This window comes from Trachemys scripta, chromosome 7, assembly GCF_013100865.1.
Source record: "Trachemys scripta elegans isolate TJP31775 chromosome 7, CAS_Tse_1.0, whole genome shotgun sequence".
Classification (NCBI taxonomy): Eukaryota; Metazoa; Chordata; order Testudines; family Emydidae; genus Trachemys; species Trachemys scripta.
The window spans coordinates 46,744,044-46,762,044 of NC_048304.1; the positions used below are offsets into that span (position 1 = coordinate 46,744,044).

Below are 18,001 nucleotides of genomic sequence, written 5' to 3' on the forward strand. Positions count from 1 at the left end.
AATTGGCCTTGTTAGCACTGACGCCTCACCTGGTAAGGCAACTCCCATCTTTTCAGAGCTGTATATTTATACCTGCTTACTGTATTTTCCACTCCATGCATCTGATGAAGTGGATTATATCCCACGAGGACTCCTCATTCTTTTTACTGATACAGATTAACATGGCTACCCCTCTGAAACCTGTCACCATACCACTCTTAGTAGTTCTGCAGTTTCATCTTTAAATTCCTTCAGAATTCTTGGGAGAACACCATCTGGGCCAGGTGAGTTGTTATAGTTTAATTTATCAACTTGTTTGAAAACCTTGTCTGTTGTCTCATCAGTGTGGGACAGTACTTCAGATTTGTCATCCACATCAGAGCTATCCATTTTGGCCATCTCCCTCACATTCTCTGCAGTGATGACTAATGCAAAGAATTCATTTAGCTTCTCTGCAATGGCCTTGTCTTCCTGGAGTGCTCCTTTAACTCCTTTGTCTAGTGGCCTCACTGACTGGCAGACTTCTTGCTTCTGATCTACATACAAAATTTTTTACTATTGTTTTTTTGTCTTTAGCAAGTTGCTCCTCAAAGTCATGTTTAGTCTGCCTTATTATACTTTTTACACTTAACCTGCCAGAGTTCTTACACCTTCTTATTATCCTCATTAGGATATGACTTCCAAATTTTAAAGGATGCCTTTTTGCCTCTAATGACCTCCATAACTCTGCTGTGTAGCCATGGTAGAGAGACAAGGTGGGTGTGGTAATATGTCTTATGTCTTATTGGATCAACATCTGGTGGTGAAAGAGAATAGCTTTCAAGCTACAGAGCTTTTTCTTCAGGTCACAGTGGCATTTTTTTGGTCCTCTTCTTGTCTGTTCTGATTTGGGGGTATATATTTAGTCTGAGCCTCTAGTGTGCTGTTTTTAAATAGTCCCCATACTGCTTTCAGGCATTTAACCCTTGTGACAGCTCCTTTTAATTTCCATCTAACAAGTGACCTTATTCTTGTGTAGTTCTTTTAAAAATTAAATGTTAACGTAGTGCAGTTTTTTGGTATTATCCCCCCTACAAAGATGTTCAATATAATTATGTTATGGTCACTATTACCAAGTGGTTCAGCTATAGTTACATCTTGGACCAGATCCTGGGTTCCATTTAGGACTAAATCAAGAATTACCTCTCCCCTTATCTGACTCATTGTTTCTAATCCCATGTGACTGCAGTCTCTGTCATTTTGTGCCCTGTTCTTTCATCTTTCCTGTTTTCCTTTAATTTCCCTTCATACTTTGCATAATTCTTGTTGCTATGCAACGTTTCCAAGCTGAGCCATCTGTAACAATCCCCCATGATGGGTGTTTGCTGCTTGGCTGCATAGTGGACCCTTTGCTTAATTTACTTTCTCTTTTTGTATAAGGATTTTGAGGGCTTAGAAAGCAATTCAGAGCAAAATTACAACCCCCCCCCCCACACACACACTCCAGTGAACCAAAATTAGCCTCAGTAAATTAAACCATTGATAAACTGTCTCTAATGTGGCCTGGAATAGTGTGCACATGGCAAAGCAACCCAAAAATTAAAACGTAGAGCCTGACTCATCTTTCACTCCTGTTATCACTGGTGTGAACTGTATGAGCAGGGCCGTCTTCAGGCACCAGCCGAGCAAGCTCATGCTTGGGGCAGCAGATTCTACGGGGCGGCACGGCCGCTTTTTTTTTGTTTTTTGTTTTGTTCGCCAATCCGGCCGCCCTGTAGGGGGTGACGGTGCGGAGGAGGGCTGCACCCTGCTGGGAGTGGGCTGCACGCTCTGTCTGCCCCAGCGGGTGCCAGGTCTGTAGCAAGTCCAGCAGGGTAGCCTGCGTCCGTCCTTCCTTCCCCAGCGACCGGAGTGGTGCGGAGCCCACCCTGGCTTCGGCCGCCCCGCAGGTTGTGGTTTTTTTTTTTTTTTTTTTTTGCTTGGGGCAGCAAAAAAGCCAGAACTGGCCCTGTGTATGAGTCAATGCAGAGGGGGGAATGGGAAGAAACAAAGGGGAGAAACTGGATGTTGAAGAGACTGCACTTGAAGGTTTTAAACTTGAGCACAGTAGCCATTCATCCCACAGAGGGAGGGAGTGATGGAGGGGTATCTCTGAACCTGCCTTAAGCAGAGAGGAGCAGGAGAAGCTGCGTGGGGAGGGCAGAGGAGCCCCTAGCCCTCTCTCCCAGCCAGGAGGCTGATGTCTCATAGTGCAGGAGCTTCCCTATATTGCCAGCTATTTGGGTGCATGGCCTGGCAGCACAGGGAAACCTTACCATGGAAGGTAAGGTCTCTAGGAAGTATGCGGGTGGCACTGGATGGGGTGTCTGGAGAAAGGGGTGTTTTGGTGCCAAGTGTAGCAGCGGGGGTGGATGTTGTAACCGTTCGGGGGATATGTCAGTGCCAGCTTCGGAATTCCATTTTGTTTTGGAAATGCTCTTGTCTACTGTAACTCTTACTGTGGATTAGAGCATCCATTTTGAAGCAGGAACCTGACACAGTTAAGGCTCATCAACAATGAATTGCTCTACCCTGGTGGGACAATGAGGTTTCTGCCAGTAGGGCCTTTGACTCTGAATGGTCTCTTGAAACAGAGCCCTGTCTGTGGGGAGGGGGTTGGATCTCTCCCCCATGCCCAGATCTAAACAGGCTGGGAGATCTGCTAGTCTCACCACCAGACTAAAGGGGGTCAGAGGCTGATTTAAAAGAGCTGTGCTCCCTAAGCAAAAAAAGTCATCTCATCACCAGAATCTGAAGACTCCGTTCAGGAGGCAGTTTAACCTCTGCTCAGGACGCTGACCAAACCCAAGTCTCCCGGGGTGGTGAGGACACCAATGGGGACAGAGTGTATGAGTGTGGTATTTTTCACAGATCTGTAACTCTCCTGAGCTCTCTAAGAGTAAAGTGTGTGTGTTCAGGAAATTCCTTTGCTAAGCCTGTGTTTCCTTGCTTTACTGCCACATTATCCCTGAAGGGGTTAATTGAGAAAAATAGAGCTTGCACAGCCAGATGGACACTGCGGGGAAAATATCTAAGCAACTGGGGTGCTCAGAAGGGCTGAGACACCGGTTCCAGGGTGTCACATTAGCGTTCCTCCAGTCATCTGGTACAGAAGATGATTTAAATGATAGGTTATATGCCATAGTTAGTAGTTCTGCAACTTCATATCTGAGGTCCTTCAGAACTCTTGGGTGAATACCATCTGGTCCTGGTGACTTATTACTGTTTAATTTATCAATTGGTTCCAAAACGTCTCTTATTGACACTTCAATCTGGGACAGTTCCTCAGATTTGTCACCTAAAAAGAGAGGCTCAGGTGTGGGAATCTCCCTCAAATCCTCTGCAGTGAAGGTTGATGCAAAATATTCATTTAGCTTCTTTCCAATGGCCATGTCTTGCTTGAGTGCTCCTTCAGCACCTTGCTCATCCAGTCGCCTCACTGATTGTTTGGCAGGCTTCCTGCTTCTGATGTATTTTTAAAAAAATTGCTGTTAGTTTTTGAGTCTATCTAGTTGCGCTTCAGATTCTTTTTTTGACCTGCCTAATTATATTGACTTGCCAGAGTTTATGCTCCCTTCTACTTTCCTCAGTAGGATTTAACTTCCAATTTTTAAAGAATGCCTTTTTGCCTCTAACTACTTCTACTTTCCTAACTGGTCTTTCCATGGGACCTTGCCTACTATTTCTCTGAGTTGGCTGAAATCTGTCTTTCTGAAGTTGTGTCCTTGTTTTGTTCTTCTTCTTCCTCCTTTCCTTAGGATCTTAAATTCTATCAGATCATGATCACTTCCTTCCAAATTCCCAACCACCTTTGCATTTGCAACTAATTCATCCCTGTTGGACAACACCTGATCCAAAACAGACGATCCCTTAGTTATTTCCTCAACTTTCAGAATCAGAAAGTGATCCCCTACATATGCTAAAAAACTAACTAATAACTAACAAATCCTTCTCCACTTAGATCTAACCTGGGGAGCAGTGAACAGCGAGGGAGATGGGCTGCCTGTTCAACAAGTCTCTATAGACATAGCAGCCTGAGGCAGGAGGAAAAAATGCAAGTAACTGCCTGAACTTCCCTGCAGCCAAACCAGCAGTGTGACAGAATAGCACAACTGCAGGAAAGCATAGTGGGGGCTGCTGGCATGGGTGTCACATAAGATGCCTGATAGCCCAGCTAGGAGTGGGGGCTATACACACAGGTGCACACCAAAATCCTCCCCTCTGTTGTGCAGTATGTTGGCTTCAGTGTGGCAGCCAGCTGGTGCATGGGGGTGTCTGCATTTCAGTGATGCTGTGTGTATACTTAAAGGCTTTTGAGATGAAAGGATCTATGTAAGTAATTAATATCACCTGCACTGGTGGGCCCATCAATAATAGCACCTACATGGAGGGCTATTATAATTCAAAGTTAACACCCATCCCCCCCCATAATACTGTTATGGCAGGAGTTAACAGATAGTGCCATAATGATAGTCTTACAATTTTCTTTAGGGCATGAGCAAGTTTTTAGGCTTGGAAGAAAATGCTGTGGCAATAGTAGTTTTGTGATACAAGGTATTTTGGGGGGAACTTTGGCAAGCCTCAAAGGAGTTGCTCTCTCCCTCAATCTAACTAGTCAATTCTTGAATCAGAGATGCTTCTTGGGAACTGGGTATCTGCTACTGCTTGGGAGAGGAGCGATACTTTTCACCAGCTATAAGTCCTAGACACAGAGGAGGGGGACGGCTTTAATGCTGATGCCTTGAATACTAAAAATTGAATTAGAGAACTTTTATCCTGTAAAAGGTTTACCTACCTCAAGAAGTCTAAAGAAACTACATGTTCACTTACTTAGCAATAATAGAGAACAAAGAGAATAGATTTAGATTCTACATTGTGCTCAAAGAACTTGGACAAGAACATTAAAAGTGCTTTCCCATTTGATCACCACAAATGAAATGTTTGCTGAGATAGCAGGAGCTAAATTCTTCAGTCATTTAGATTAATGGGCAGGTTCCCATGGACACAGACAACTCCAATATTTGCTCTTTTAATGCAACAGTAGGAAGATACTGCTTCTTGTGACTGCCTTTCGGAGTATGCCGAGCCCCAGAAGTATTTAATCAAACAACAAACGTCTTGCAGGAGTGAAAATGTACCTTAAGAACATAATAGCCTACAGCAGCACCCTACTGAACATCAGGAATGATTATGGAGAACACTGGAAATTGCAGAAAAAACCAACCTTATACCAACCAAAACCAAATGTCAGTTTCAAACAACTGAAATTGCTTACTTTGGAGCACACATAGGAATAGAGTCAAGTTGTTCCAAAAGTCAAATGACAGTGACTGTGGTGGGACTCAGAGATTTGCAAAGAACGTTGAATTATGGCAGTAAGTTCATACCTACTTTGAAAAATTTACCTGTGAAAACTCCTTTAGAAAGACAGTATCCCAGGATGTCAGAAGATGAGAGAGAGGTCAAGGATTTGAAGAGAATACTGACTTCTACATGAGAATTGAAGATCTTTGGTACTGCTGAAAGAAATCCATCTCTGCACAGATGATTCAGAAGGAGGGCTTGGAGTTGTTGTGCTACAGAGACGAGGGACTTTATTCATTACAAGTAGACATTATGGGAGTGAGAGCTTTGAGAGTGGCAGAGAAAATATAAGTGCAAATCACAGAAGGGATGCTAGGTCACAGAATCATAGACTCTCAGGACCAATCCCCAACTAAATCATCCCAGCCAGGGCTTTGTCAAGCCTGACCTTAAAAACCTCCAAGGAAGGAGATTCCACCACCTCCCTAGGTAACCCATCCCAGTGCTTCACCACCCTCCTAGTGAAAAAGTTTTCCCTAATATCCAACCTAAACCTCCCCCACTACAACTTGAGACCATTACTCCTTGTTCTGTCATCTGGTACCACTGAACTGTCTAGATCCATCCTCTTTGGAACCCCCTTTCAGGTAGTTGAAAGCAGCTATCAAATCCCCCCTCATTCTTCTCTTCTGCAGACTAAACAATCCCAGTTCCCTTAGCCTCTCCTCATAAGTTATGTGCTCCAGCCCCCTAATCATTTTTGTTGCCCTCCGCTGGACTCTTTCCAAGTTTTCCACATCCTTCTTGTAGTGTGGGGCCCAAAACTGGACACAGTACTCCAGATGAGGCCTCACCAATGCTGAATAGAGGGGAATGATCATGTCCCTCGATCTGCTGGCAATGCTCCTGCTTATACAGCCCAAAATGCTGTTAGCCTTCTTGGCAACAAGGGCATACTATTGACTCATATCCATCTTCTTGTCCACTGTAACCCCTGCTGCCTAGCCACTCGGTCCCTAGTCTGTAGCAGTGCATGGGATTCTTCCATCCTAAGTGCAGGACTCTGCACTTGTCCTTGTTGAACCTCATCAGATTTCTTTTGGCTCAATCCTCTAACTTGTCTAGGTCCCTTTGTATCCTATCCCTACCACTCCTCCCAGTTTAGTGTCATCTGCAAACTTGCTGAGGGTGCAATCCATGTCATCCTCCAGATTATTAATGAAGTATTGAACAAAACCGACCCAAGGGCCGACTCTTGGGGCACTCTGCTTGATACCGGCTGTCAACTAGACATGGAGCCATTTTGAGCCCGATGATCTAGCCAGCTTTCTATCCACCTTATAGTCCATTCATCCAGCCCATACTTCTTTAACTTGCTGGCAAGAATGCTGTGGGAGACTGTATCAAAAGCTTTGCTAAAGTCAAGGAATAACGCTTCCACTGCTTTCCCCTCATCCACAGAGACCGTTATCTCATTAGAGAAGGCAATTAGGTTAGTCAGGCATGACTTGCCCTTGGTGAATCCATGCTAACTGTTCCTGATCACGTTCCTCTCCTCTAAGTGCTTCAGAATTGATTCCTTGAGGACCTGCTCCATGACTTTTCCAGGGACTGAGGTGAGGCTGTGGTTCCCCGGATCCTCCTCCTTCCCTTTTTTAAAGATATGCACTACATTAGCCTTTTTCGAGTCATCTGGGACCTCCCCCAATCGCCATGAGTTTTCAAAGATAATGGCCAATGGCTCTGCAATCACATCTGCCAACTCCTTTAGCACCCTCGGATGCAGAGCATCTGCCCCCATGGACTTGTGCTTGTCCAGCTTTTTTAAATAGTCCTGAACCACTTCTTTCACCACAGAGGGCTGGTCACCTCCTCCTCATACTGTGCTTCCCAGTGCAGTAGTCTGGGAGCTGACCTTGTTCATGAAGACAGAGGCAAAAAAAGCATTGAGTACATTAGCTTTTTCCACATCCTCTGTCACTAGGTTGCCTCCTCGTTCAGTAAGGGGCCCACACTTTCCTTGACTTTTTTCTTGTTGCTAACATACTTGAAGAAACCCTTCTTGTTACTCTTAACATCCCTTGCTAGCTGCAACTCCAAGTGTGATTTGGCCTTCCTGAGTTCAAGACCTTTTGGAAAGGTCTTGCATGTGGCTGTACAGTCATAGCTTAAAAGCTGAAACAGATCATAAATCACTGATTGCAATATACAAAGAACTTAGAAATGCCACCAAGGGTACAGCATTTACTTCTGAAGGTTTAAAAAAAAGTATGACACAACTGCAGCATGCCAACCAGAATGTTACCTAAGTGATTACAGAGGTGCTGTCAATAAAGTATGGTATGATATGATATGATACCGTGTTGTCCATTCCACAAAAATCTGCAAACATTTCACCGTTTTTTCATTTCACCGAGGGCTTGTTTCCTCATAATTACTTCCCTACCAATGTTGTTGCTCCCTACTTTAGCATTCATACCTTTAGGCATCCTCACTAGTATAATTTAGTATAGTCTAAATTAAAACTAAGGTACAGGTCTCCAAATGAACAAAGTAATTCAGTGCCACAGTTCTGGCTGAGTTCCCAACGTGGATGGTCACCAGTCTGTTTATAATTGGATCCAACCATTGAATCCCATGTTTGTCTAAGCCCAAGGGGTCTAGGCAGAGTCCATCACTGTTTCCAACTGCAGGGCTCCAAAAGCATTATTACTTCTATTTTGTGTGACCCTCTTCCTAGGATGCAGGACTCTGTAGTTGAACTGCTGTAGGCCCCAAAGCTCCCAAATCTTTCCAGTTCTGTGCACATTCTCCCAGAGTCCCATCTAGCTGTGGTCACCTAATCCATTGAGGACCATGTGGCAGTTAAAGCAAGGAATGCAAACTTTGTAAAGGAACTTCTTAAACATATATATTTAATTCTTAGACAGCACAGGAGAGTTACGGATCTAGGCAAAACAATAAATACCATCCCCCTTTGGAGTTCTCACCACTGCCGAGAGTCTTCGGGTTTGGTCATGTCTTTGGGAAAGGCAAAAGTCCTTTCTGCTCTCCCTCCTCCAGCTGTATCTTCTGTTTGTAGTGATGGAATAGCACCCTTTGTTTAGACAGCTTGCTTGACTCTTCTGAACATAGTCTGACATTTTCTCTTTCTGTTCTTCCACTGGGGATTTTCCATGCTCACCACTGGAGGGAGGCAAGGAGGTAGACTTGTGTTGCTTTCTGTTTCCTTAACTTGAAGGTACAGGAAGAACCCAGCATGGGAGAAGAATGGCATGTTGCCAACACCACCGCTAGCTCTTCCTCTGCCTCCCCCTGTCAGACAGGCAAACTGCCCTTGGAGGCCAGCAAAAGCCAGGCAGGGGGAACCACTAGGTGTGAGAGGTGTCTGTTGGTGGAGTCTCTCAGGAAGCTGGTAAGAGAGCTGCAAGAGGTGGTGGCTTATTTGTGTAGCAAACAGAAGTGTGAGGACTTCGACAGGATGCACACAGAGACATCAGAAAGGGCCACAGTACTTGTAACGACAGAAGAGATAGCAACTGCCAAACAGAGCTTCTTTGCCTTGCTGGAGCTGCTGACCTCCACAATCCCCAACCTTGCATGACAGAACATTGTCTCCACTCAGAAGCAGCAGCAACTATGATCTCCCTTCTGCTTCCTGTAGTCACATGGATAAGGTAGCTAACTCATTATCCTATTCATCTCATGCTGCAACAGTGCCCTGGCCTAGAGATGACACTCCCAGAATGCTCTCTGGGATGGAGCGAGAGCTGCTTTAAGGGATATTGCTGCTACTACTAGAGAGGGAAGTTTTGCAAGTGCATTGTACAGTTTCAGTTCCCAACATATGGAACAATGTATCTCTGTATGGATCCACTGCACAACAGTGAGTAGTTGGAACATGAGACTGCCAGAGAAGAATCTACTGCTACACAAATCTTTTGGACCTCTCCTCTCATATGTGCATGGGCTGCGTGTGCTAGGGCCACAGAGTCTACTTCAGCACTTAGGCTGGAGTAGCAGCTGCATGGTAGTTCTACAGCCTTACAAAGGGGAATTTCTCCACACCTTTCCTACTTGCAGTTCCCCAGTAGCCAGCTAAGTCATTGCCTACAATTTAGGTGACTGATTAGCTCAGTGCAAAGTAAAGCCAGCTGCACATGCATATGTAGTGCATCCTTCCCAAGGTGAAGGTCATGAGCAAGCAAAAACAGGAGCTTAGAATGGAAAATGGTACATAACCTTATAGTAGTCACTGCCAGGTCCCTGCTATAATACAGGTCCAGGTTTTGTTCCTTATATTTTTGCCTGTAAAGGCTGAATAACAACTAGCAAATAAGCAGTGATTCCTTCTCTTAAACCCACACTTTGTTTCTGGAAGATCTTTCCCAACTATTGCTGTCATCAGACTATGATGAAGCACTCTGAAAGATATTGCTTCGGCAGCTGTGAGTAGGGAGAAAGCCTGATGGGGCAGTTGCTTTCCACCTTTTTGTATTTTGAGAGAGTAATGAATGATATAGCCTTGCACTGTTGCCTGCAGTCTCTAGGTGGCTTTATATAGAAATCAGTGTCTGTATCTCTGTATGCTTTACAAGAATAGCCCCCTGAAAAAGCCAACCCTCCACTGGGCCATACTTCATAATACAGTAATCTGCCAATGTAGGAACAAATGTATAAAATGTGATATTGTTTTTCCCCTGTGAATGTAATAGCTCCTCACCATCCTTTCTGTTTGGGGCTTTCCTGTCTCATTTAACTTATTTGCTCCACTCTGCATCTCATTGTGCAGGGGGGGAGGGGCCATTATTCTTCTTTGTGTTGGGTTTATCTTATTTCTGTAAAATGGGAGATAAATCCTTTACAGGTCTGTTTCTGATTTGTGTATGTTTAGTGGGGAAGAGAGTAAAGCCTCTTTGTAATGCTTCTCATTTATTCTTTTGAAGAACCTCCTGGGACACACCATTTACGTTATGAGGCACTCTTGTGTCTGCCCTTCTGTGGTCTGAGGCTCTTTGTTCTCAGGCTGCTTTTCCTCCTTCCTTGGCTCCTCCATCTCTGGAATGTATCTGACCTCTGTAAAGGAAGAAGAGGTTGAGCTACCTTGATATTGGAGAGGCCGCCAACTTGATTTCCAGAACAAGCAGTTCATTTTGTCATTTTTTTCCCTTTTAGTGGAAGCCTAGCTTAGTACTGTACAAGATACAAACTAGACAGTCCCATGGCATAGTTTATACAATATGGCCCATAGTAAACCTAGTGGGCTTACTCTTGCTTACTTGGTCTTCCAGCTTGGGCCCAGTTTATATGTTACAGGGACAAGCACATAGGTGTTCATTAAATAATAGCAGTACCTAGCTGTTTGCTACAATAGTATCAGGGGGTAGCCGTGTTAGTCTGTGTCTACAAAAACAACAAAGAGTCTGGTGGCACCTTAAAGACTAACAGATTTATTTGGGCATAAGCTTTCGTGAGTAAAAACCTCACTTCCAAGGTGCCACCAGACTCTTTGTTGTTTTTGTTTGCTACAATCACACTCCAAAGCAGCACAATAAAGTCTTATCAATGGTTCAATGCAAATGCAATACTTACTTCCTAGAGAACATCATTTGGATGACAATTCTGGGATGCACCATCAACTGGACTCTGTACTTCAGCGAAGTGAAGACACCTAAGCCACAGTAGTTCACGGGAGCCATGTAAGGCAACATTGGTAATGCTAGAAATAAGCAGTCTGCCATTACCAGATCCAGCCCCTAGGTGGAATTAAAGTGTTGTAATTCACAGTTTCCTGCTCTCAGTCCTGCACTTAATGGACATTGGTTCTGAATAGTGGCAGCACGTTTCCTTTCTGTCTTGCCTCTCAGCAATTGTAGGGGTTGACTTGACCCCACCACTCAGCTATCATTAGGCATCAAGTGCATCTTTGGGGCTGTGGAGCCAGAGCTAATGTGAGGGGGTGAATTGTTTTTACAGAGCAGGGATATTCAAAATGCAATGCTCCCAGGGCCCATGAGGTCTGTTGAATTGTCACATGCAGCCAGTTGCTGTCTCAGAACCTGCAGTGTGAGGCCAGATCTGAGCAATAGGCACTTGCAGTCCAACGTGAACTCAAGCAGCCAGCACTTCCTAATAAACAACCAGGAGAGATTTAAGTGTTTGGCCTGTGTGGGTCCAAGATAAGGGACGGATGTTTATCTGCATGGTAGGTGATGCCTTCTGGTTCCAGGCCTGATTGCCACCCAGCCCTTAGAATCATAGAATATCAGGGTGGGAAGGGACCTCAGGAGGTCATCTAGTCCAACCCCCTGCTCAAAGCAGGACCAATCCCCAGACAGATTTTTGCTCCAGATCCTTAAATGGCCCCCTCAAGGATTGAATTTATAACCCTGGGTTTAGCAGGCCAATGCTCAAACTACTGAGCTAAGTCTCCCCCTTCTGTGGCAAAGTTTGGGTGTGGCCACGTGGAGGGCTGTGGAGGGGGGGCAGGAGTCTCAGCCGGCTCCCGCTGGGACACTAGGCCCAGCAGGAATTCTTCCCTCAGAACACCAGGCGCCTCCCTCCAGGGGGCTCCTGCTGCCTCCCGCGGCCCTGTTGCTCTCCCGCCCCCTGGGAGGTGGGAACCTTTCTCCTCCCCGCGGAACCTTTGCTGCGGAGGCGCCTGTTGCCGCCCGGGGATCCTCTCGCTGCGCTGGCCGGGGGGACACTTACTGAGGCGGACCCCGAGCAGAGCCTGAGCGCGGAGCCGAGGCAGGAGCGAGGAGGCGCGGGCGGAGCCGAGCCGCTCCGGGGGCCGGCACGCTACCTGCAGCGGGAGGAGTCGCCGAGCCCCGCGGCCTGGCCCGCAGCCCCGCCGGGGAGGTGAGCGCTGCGCTGCCACTGAAGGCACGGGGCGGGGGACGTGCCACAATGGAGGCGCCGGGGCTGGCGGCAGGGGAACAGGGCCCTCGGGGAGAGGCCCCCGGAGAGGCCCAGGCCGCGCCCACCCTGGGGAAGAGGGGGCCAAGCCTTATGCGGTACATCAGTAATGGGGCAGGCTGGGGACTAACAAATACCTGGAGACACTGGATCCCGTTGTGTGTCACTGTCCGAGGAGGAGGGGGGCGGGGCACGGCACAAGTATGGGCAGTCTGGTCCTGGACAACGTGAATTATGCCCCGTGGGATTATACTGGAGGAGGGGAGAAACCGGCTTCCCGGGGAGTGAAGAGCCGTGCGCCGGGCTGGAACCTCCGCAGGAAAAGGGTCTGGTAGCCCAGCAGTGGGTTGAAGCCCCGCTGAGTTAGGCAGAAGCTGCGGACGATCAGAATGAAGTGGAAGCAGAGGAAATAGAACTCTTAATTTGGACCTGTAGTCTGGACACGGGGCGAGGTGCGTACTGGAGGCAGGGAAAGTAACAGCTTGGAAATCAGGCTCCTGCTCCTAAATGAACAGGGACAGCCCCAAGGAGATTATATAAGGGTGAACAGATAGTAATGTAACAGAATACACTTTCTTACTCTTCAGACAGAAAACCGATCTGCATGTAAGAAATTAATTGTGCTTCCTTGTTCTCCTTGCCTCATAACACAGGAACAAGGGGCATTCAATGAAATTAAAAGGTGGCAAATTCAAAACTGAAAAAAGGAAATACTCTTACACAGAACATGTAATTAGACTGTGGAACTCATTGCCACAAGGAGTTAAGACCAAAAACTCACTAAGATTAAAAAAGTGCTAGGATGGATAACAAGGCTATCCAGAGTTATAATTAATAATAATTATGGAAGGGATTTTAAACCTCATGCTTCAAGGTTTATGCTAATCTCTAACTATTAGTGATCAAAATGAAATCGAAGGTGTGTGTGTGTGGGGAGCAGTGTATCCCATATTTGCCTATTGTTTGGTTCTTACATTTTCCTTTGAAGCATCTGGTACTGATTGCTGTCAGAGTTTGGATACCTGTCTAGATGGATCTTGGGTCTGATCCAGTCTATCAATTTCTATATGTAAAACATTTTTATAATTTAAATATTGTTGTTTTAGTCACATTCAGTGGTATTAGTAAACAGATATTTAAAACAACAGCTTGGGTTTCCAGTATTTTGGTGTGATATTGTTGGATGGACTGTGAGGACCTTTTGTGATATTTGTGAATGGGTTTTGGAGGCTGTTCATTATTAAATATATGGAGGTATGCCTATCTCATAGAACTGGAAGGGACCCCAAAAGGTCATCGAGTCCAGCCCCCTGCCTTCACTAGCAGGACCAAGTACTGATTTTGCCCCAGATCCCTAAGTGGCCCCCTTAAGAATTGAACTCACAACCCTGGGTTTAGCAGGCCACTGCTCAAACCACTGAGCTATCCCCCCCCCCCCCCCCCTTCTGTGGTGCTGAAACTTTTTCATTTGATTTTTCCTCTTCACCAAGGCATAATTTTGTATTTATGTTGAGTAATGTACAGTTGATTTTCACTGATGCCTCTTATTTGTGACGTAAGACAATAGAAGCTCACATCGGTGAGACACTTACACATTTCATTAATATGTCTTCCCATAGATTTATAAAGCATTTATTAGAATAGAAGTTTTTGTTTTAAAAAAAGTTTACATCTCCCTTGGTGCTGTTGTATTTTAACAATCTTGACTGCAGACTCACCAAGCCAGCAGGGGTTTACGTTGTCAAGACTCTTCAGTGAAGAGGGCGAGAATGTCACTTCCCCCCCCTTCATCTTAAGTGGTTAATAGTTATTTCACAGGTGTAAAGCTATAATTTTTGAAAACAGTAGAATCATAGAATATCAGGGTTGGAAGGGACCTCAGGAGGTCATCTAGTCCACCCCCCTGCTCAAAGCAGGACCAATTCCCAACTAAATCATCCCAGCCAGGGATTTGTCAAGCCTGACCTTAAAAACCTCTAAGGAAGGAGATTCTACCACCTCCCTAGGTAACCCATTCCAGTGCTTCACCACCCTCCTAGTGAAAAAGTTTTTCCTAATATCCAACCTAAACCTCCCCAACTGCAACTTGAGACCATTACTCCTTATTCTTTCATCGGGTACCACTGAGAACAGTCTAGATCCATCCTCTTTGGAACCCCCTTTCAGGTAGTTGAAAGCAGCTATCAAATCCGCCCTCGTTCTTCTCTTCTGCAGACTAAACAATCCCAGTTCCCTCAGCCGCTCCTCAGAAGTCATGTGCTCCAGCCCCCTAATCATTTTTGTTGCTCTCTGCTGGACTCTTTCCAATTTTTCCACATCCTTTTTGTAGTGTGGGGCCCAAAACTGGACACAGTACTCCAGATGAGGCCTCACCAATGTCTAATAGAGGGGAATTATCACGTCCCTCGATCTGCTGGCAATGCCCCTACTTATACAGCCCAAAATGCTGTTAGCCTTCTTGGCAACAAGGGCACACTGTTGACTCATATCCAGCTTCTCGTCCACTGTAACTCCTAAGTCCTTTTCTGCAGGACTGCTTCCTAGCCATTCGGTCCCTAGTCTGTAACAGTTCGTGGGATTCTTCCGCCCTAAGTGCAGGACTCTGCACTTGTCCTTGTTGAACCTCATCAGGTTTCTTTTGGCCCGATCCTCTAATTTGTCTAGGTCCCTCTGTATCCTATCCCTACCCTCCAGCGTATCTACCACTCCTCCCAGTTTAGTGTCATCTGCAAACTTGCTGAGAGTGCAGTCCACGCCATCCTCCAGATCATTAATGAGTATATTGAACAACAAGTAGGATGAAGAGCTACAGTACTGACCCTATTGGCCCCTGCGATTTGAATGGGAGGTCTCCAGGAAGAACCCGGGTGCTCCTATAAGAAGAGGTGTTGGTGATTCAGTATGTGGTGTGAGTCAGTACTGAACCAATATCCCAGTCCTGTTGGTTGGGGTGCCACCAGTAATCACTGAGCCACATTCCTGAGCCACTTATCTTTAAAGATCCAACAGCCTTTTTAATGAAGAATATGAGTATTTAGCTATTGTGTATTGGCCAGACTCCAGCCTGAGTTACTGTGTAACTTCTGCCTCCCTAAATTCCCCTTGAAATTTCACTTGGATGTAATATGCTACTACATTTTATACTGAACTATAGCATAATGTAGGTGGTATGCTTTTAAAAAAATGGCTCTGTTCCATCCCAGATGTGGCTGCATTTTTGTGGTGAGATTGAAAGCACTGTAAGGTCCTTTGGGATTCTATATACATATAAAATATATAATTTATTATGGTGAGTGGGTGAGTGTATTGTGTTTCATCAATATTTCCTACAAATGACTGTCTGCCCCTTCCCCATTGCTATGCCATAATTTCACCTTTATTCTCATTGCTTAGGTGCCGTATCCTGCAAGTCTGTCTTTCTTGCTCTATCTTGTTTTGAGTGCCCCAAAATACTCTTTGTTTCCAATACCTACTATTCTAAATATGGCCGGGTCATTAGGGTAAGGGGGGAGTGGTGTTGAAATAAGTATTCCTTCAGGATTTGAGCTGAAATTTAAAAACAGAAAGTTTGTTGACCACAGATGTTGTGTTGCCAGGAACCAAATTTAGCAAAACTTTATAAATCCAGAAGTTAAACATATAAATATTTTTAAATAACATTTATAGGTGGCAGATCAACGACATTATAAGGCAGTTCTTTCTAATCATACAGTTAAGTTATGCTGTAGTTTTAACTTTGCTACTTTCAGGAGTTTATAACTTTTTGGGAAATAATTCTGCAGGGAAACTTTCTATGCTCATTCTAAACGTGAATTCTGTGTAGAAAACTTAGTGAAACTACTTTTTTTTTTTTGAGTTAAGAAATGTTTCAGATTCTCTATTTTGTACTCAACAAAAAAGGGTTTAATTTTTAAAAACTTGAAGCTTGCCATGGATTTAATACTCAAAGAGGGGAAACACCTTCAATATCTTGAAACTTGGTTTAGAAATAAGTTTGCATATTTTGTGCATGTAACATATTTTCTAAAAAATACTTAATAAGGTACTGAGGTAGGGAGTATATTGAAATAATTCCATCTTTTTCTCATCCTAACTAGTGAGTACAAAAGCTGTTGATCAGTACTGTGTACAGGCAGTTAGCATTTACTGATTACTAAACATTGTTGAATGAATCTATTTGATTCAGTAAGTTGAAGGAAGTGTCAGGAAATACGCAGTTGAATGCACTGAAATAATGAAAACCGAGACATTTTCTAAAGTGAAATGTAAACATTTTCAAGGATTATTAGGCAGAAAATTAGAACGGATTTGTGCTCATCTCAAAAAGTGCAGAAATTGGTTTCTTTAAACTTTTCCAGATCAAATGTGCCATTGAATGCAATTTTGTCTATTGAAGTGGAAGAGCAGAACATTGAGTTTAAAACTGCAAGTGAGACATATTCAGTGCCTTTGGTGTCATTGCAATGTTGCTGTGATAATTCAAATCCTGTTTAGGATCTTCTAGCAACTACAGCGTATCAACTTCAGGATAGTCTTTGTGTGACTCTGATGCCTCAAAATGTCAAAGATTAGTTGGCAGTAATGCCATTAAAATAACTTGAACTTGACAAGAAAGTTTCATCTTTTTATATTAATAATGTCACCTTCATTGTTTTCCAAAATGAGCAATACATAGAAGTGATTGAAGTATTTTGTCTTGGATATGTATTTTTGTCCTAGACGTAAACCTGCACATCCACCACTATGTGCTGCAATTGAAGAAATAGAGGAAAAGGTAAAGGAAGAACCAGAAGAATCAACATTGACATTAATGGAAGATGGTTGGTCAAACATGAGAGAGGATTCTTTAATGGTGGCAAGCATCCATGGATGGAATGTGTGTTCTACTTAAACTGCTGAATAATTGTATGCAAATGGTAGAAGATTCCCTCAAGAATGTAGAGAAAATTGTAACAAAAAGGTCTTTGCCAGTTGCTCAGATATGAAGCTAAGGGAGTATTTCTTAGGAGTAGTCATTCAAAATTTTGTGTGTTCAGTACAGTATTTAAAATTTGAGGGGGAAAAAAAGGGAACATCTACTGCAGCCCTAAAACATGTGATGGAAGTTCAAAATTTCTTCGACAGTTAGCATCAACCTCTTGATTGGTTGAAAATAGGAGAAGATGCCCATAGTTCACAACAACGGTTAATGGAACTAACAGGAAGATTGTGGCCTGGTCTACATGTAAAAAGTTTTAATGGCATAACTGTCAGTAAGGGATGTGATTCTTTTTTTTGCTCACATGACTTTGCTGGTAAAAGCCCTAGTGTAGACACAATTATGGCTTATTTCATTTCCTAAATGGAAATAAGATACAATGACCAGTATAATTGCATCTACTCTGTGATTTTGTTGTTGTTGTTGCTTTAATTATACAGAGTTAAAGCAGTAAAGTGTAGAAAAACCCCAAATCTCTACAACTGCATCCAAATACCATAAGTATATTGAAACTTGCACTGAATATGAGGAGAACTTTGATCAGGACATAAGACACAAAACATAATACACGCTTTACATAACAAAGGAATCTAAAAGGAGGTACTAAACTTATAAAAAAAATTGAACGAGGTTTTGTAATAATTTGACAGATTACAGGCAAATATTGCTACAGTTGCAATCTCCGTGGAAATCTTGCTTGATCTCATAAAGAACTGGAACTACACAAGAAGAGAATAAATTCATATAATCTACAGAACCCTTCCATTTCTTAGTCAGTATGACTGATTCCAAATACATAGAAAG

At 44.0% G+C, this 18,001-nt stretch overlaps 1 protein-coding gene and 1 long non-coding RNA gene across 3 annotated transcripts in view; one reads left to right on the plus strand and one right to left on the minus strand.

The window, feature by feature from the left end:
* Positions 1–8,099: 8,099 nt before the first annotated feature.
* LOC117880904 lies at positions 8,100–12,704 on the minus strand. Its single transcript, XR_004646633.1, has 3 exons — positions 12,357–12,704; positions 10,894–11,057; positions 8,100–10,377 (listed from the first exon to the last, which is right to left on the minus strand). It is a non-coding gene; the product is annotated as an uncharacterized LOC117880904 (long non-coding RNA).
* RAD54L2 (RAD54 like 2) overlaps positions 11,896–18,001 on the plus strand; it is a 95,896-nt gene continuing 89,790 nt past the window's right edge. Inside the window, exon 1 of one of the 2 annotated variants that reach the window (XM_034777489.1) lies at positions 11,896–12,162. The gene's annotated coding sequence lies outside the window, so the exon portion shown is untranslated. The remainder of the gene's footprint in view (positions 12,163–18,001) is intronic. The other variant, XM_034777488.1, reaches the window with a different exon arrangement.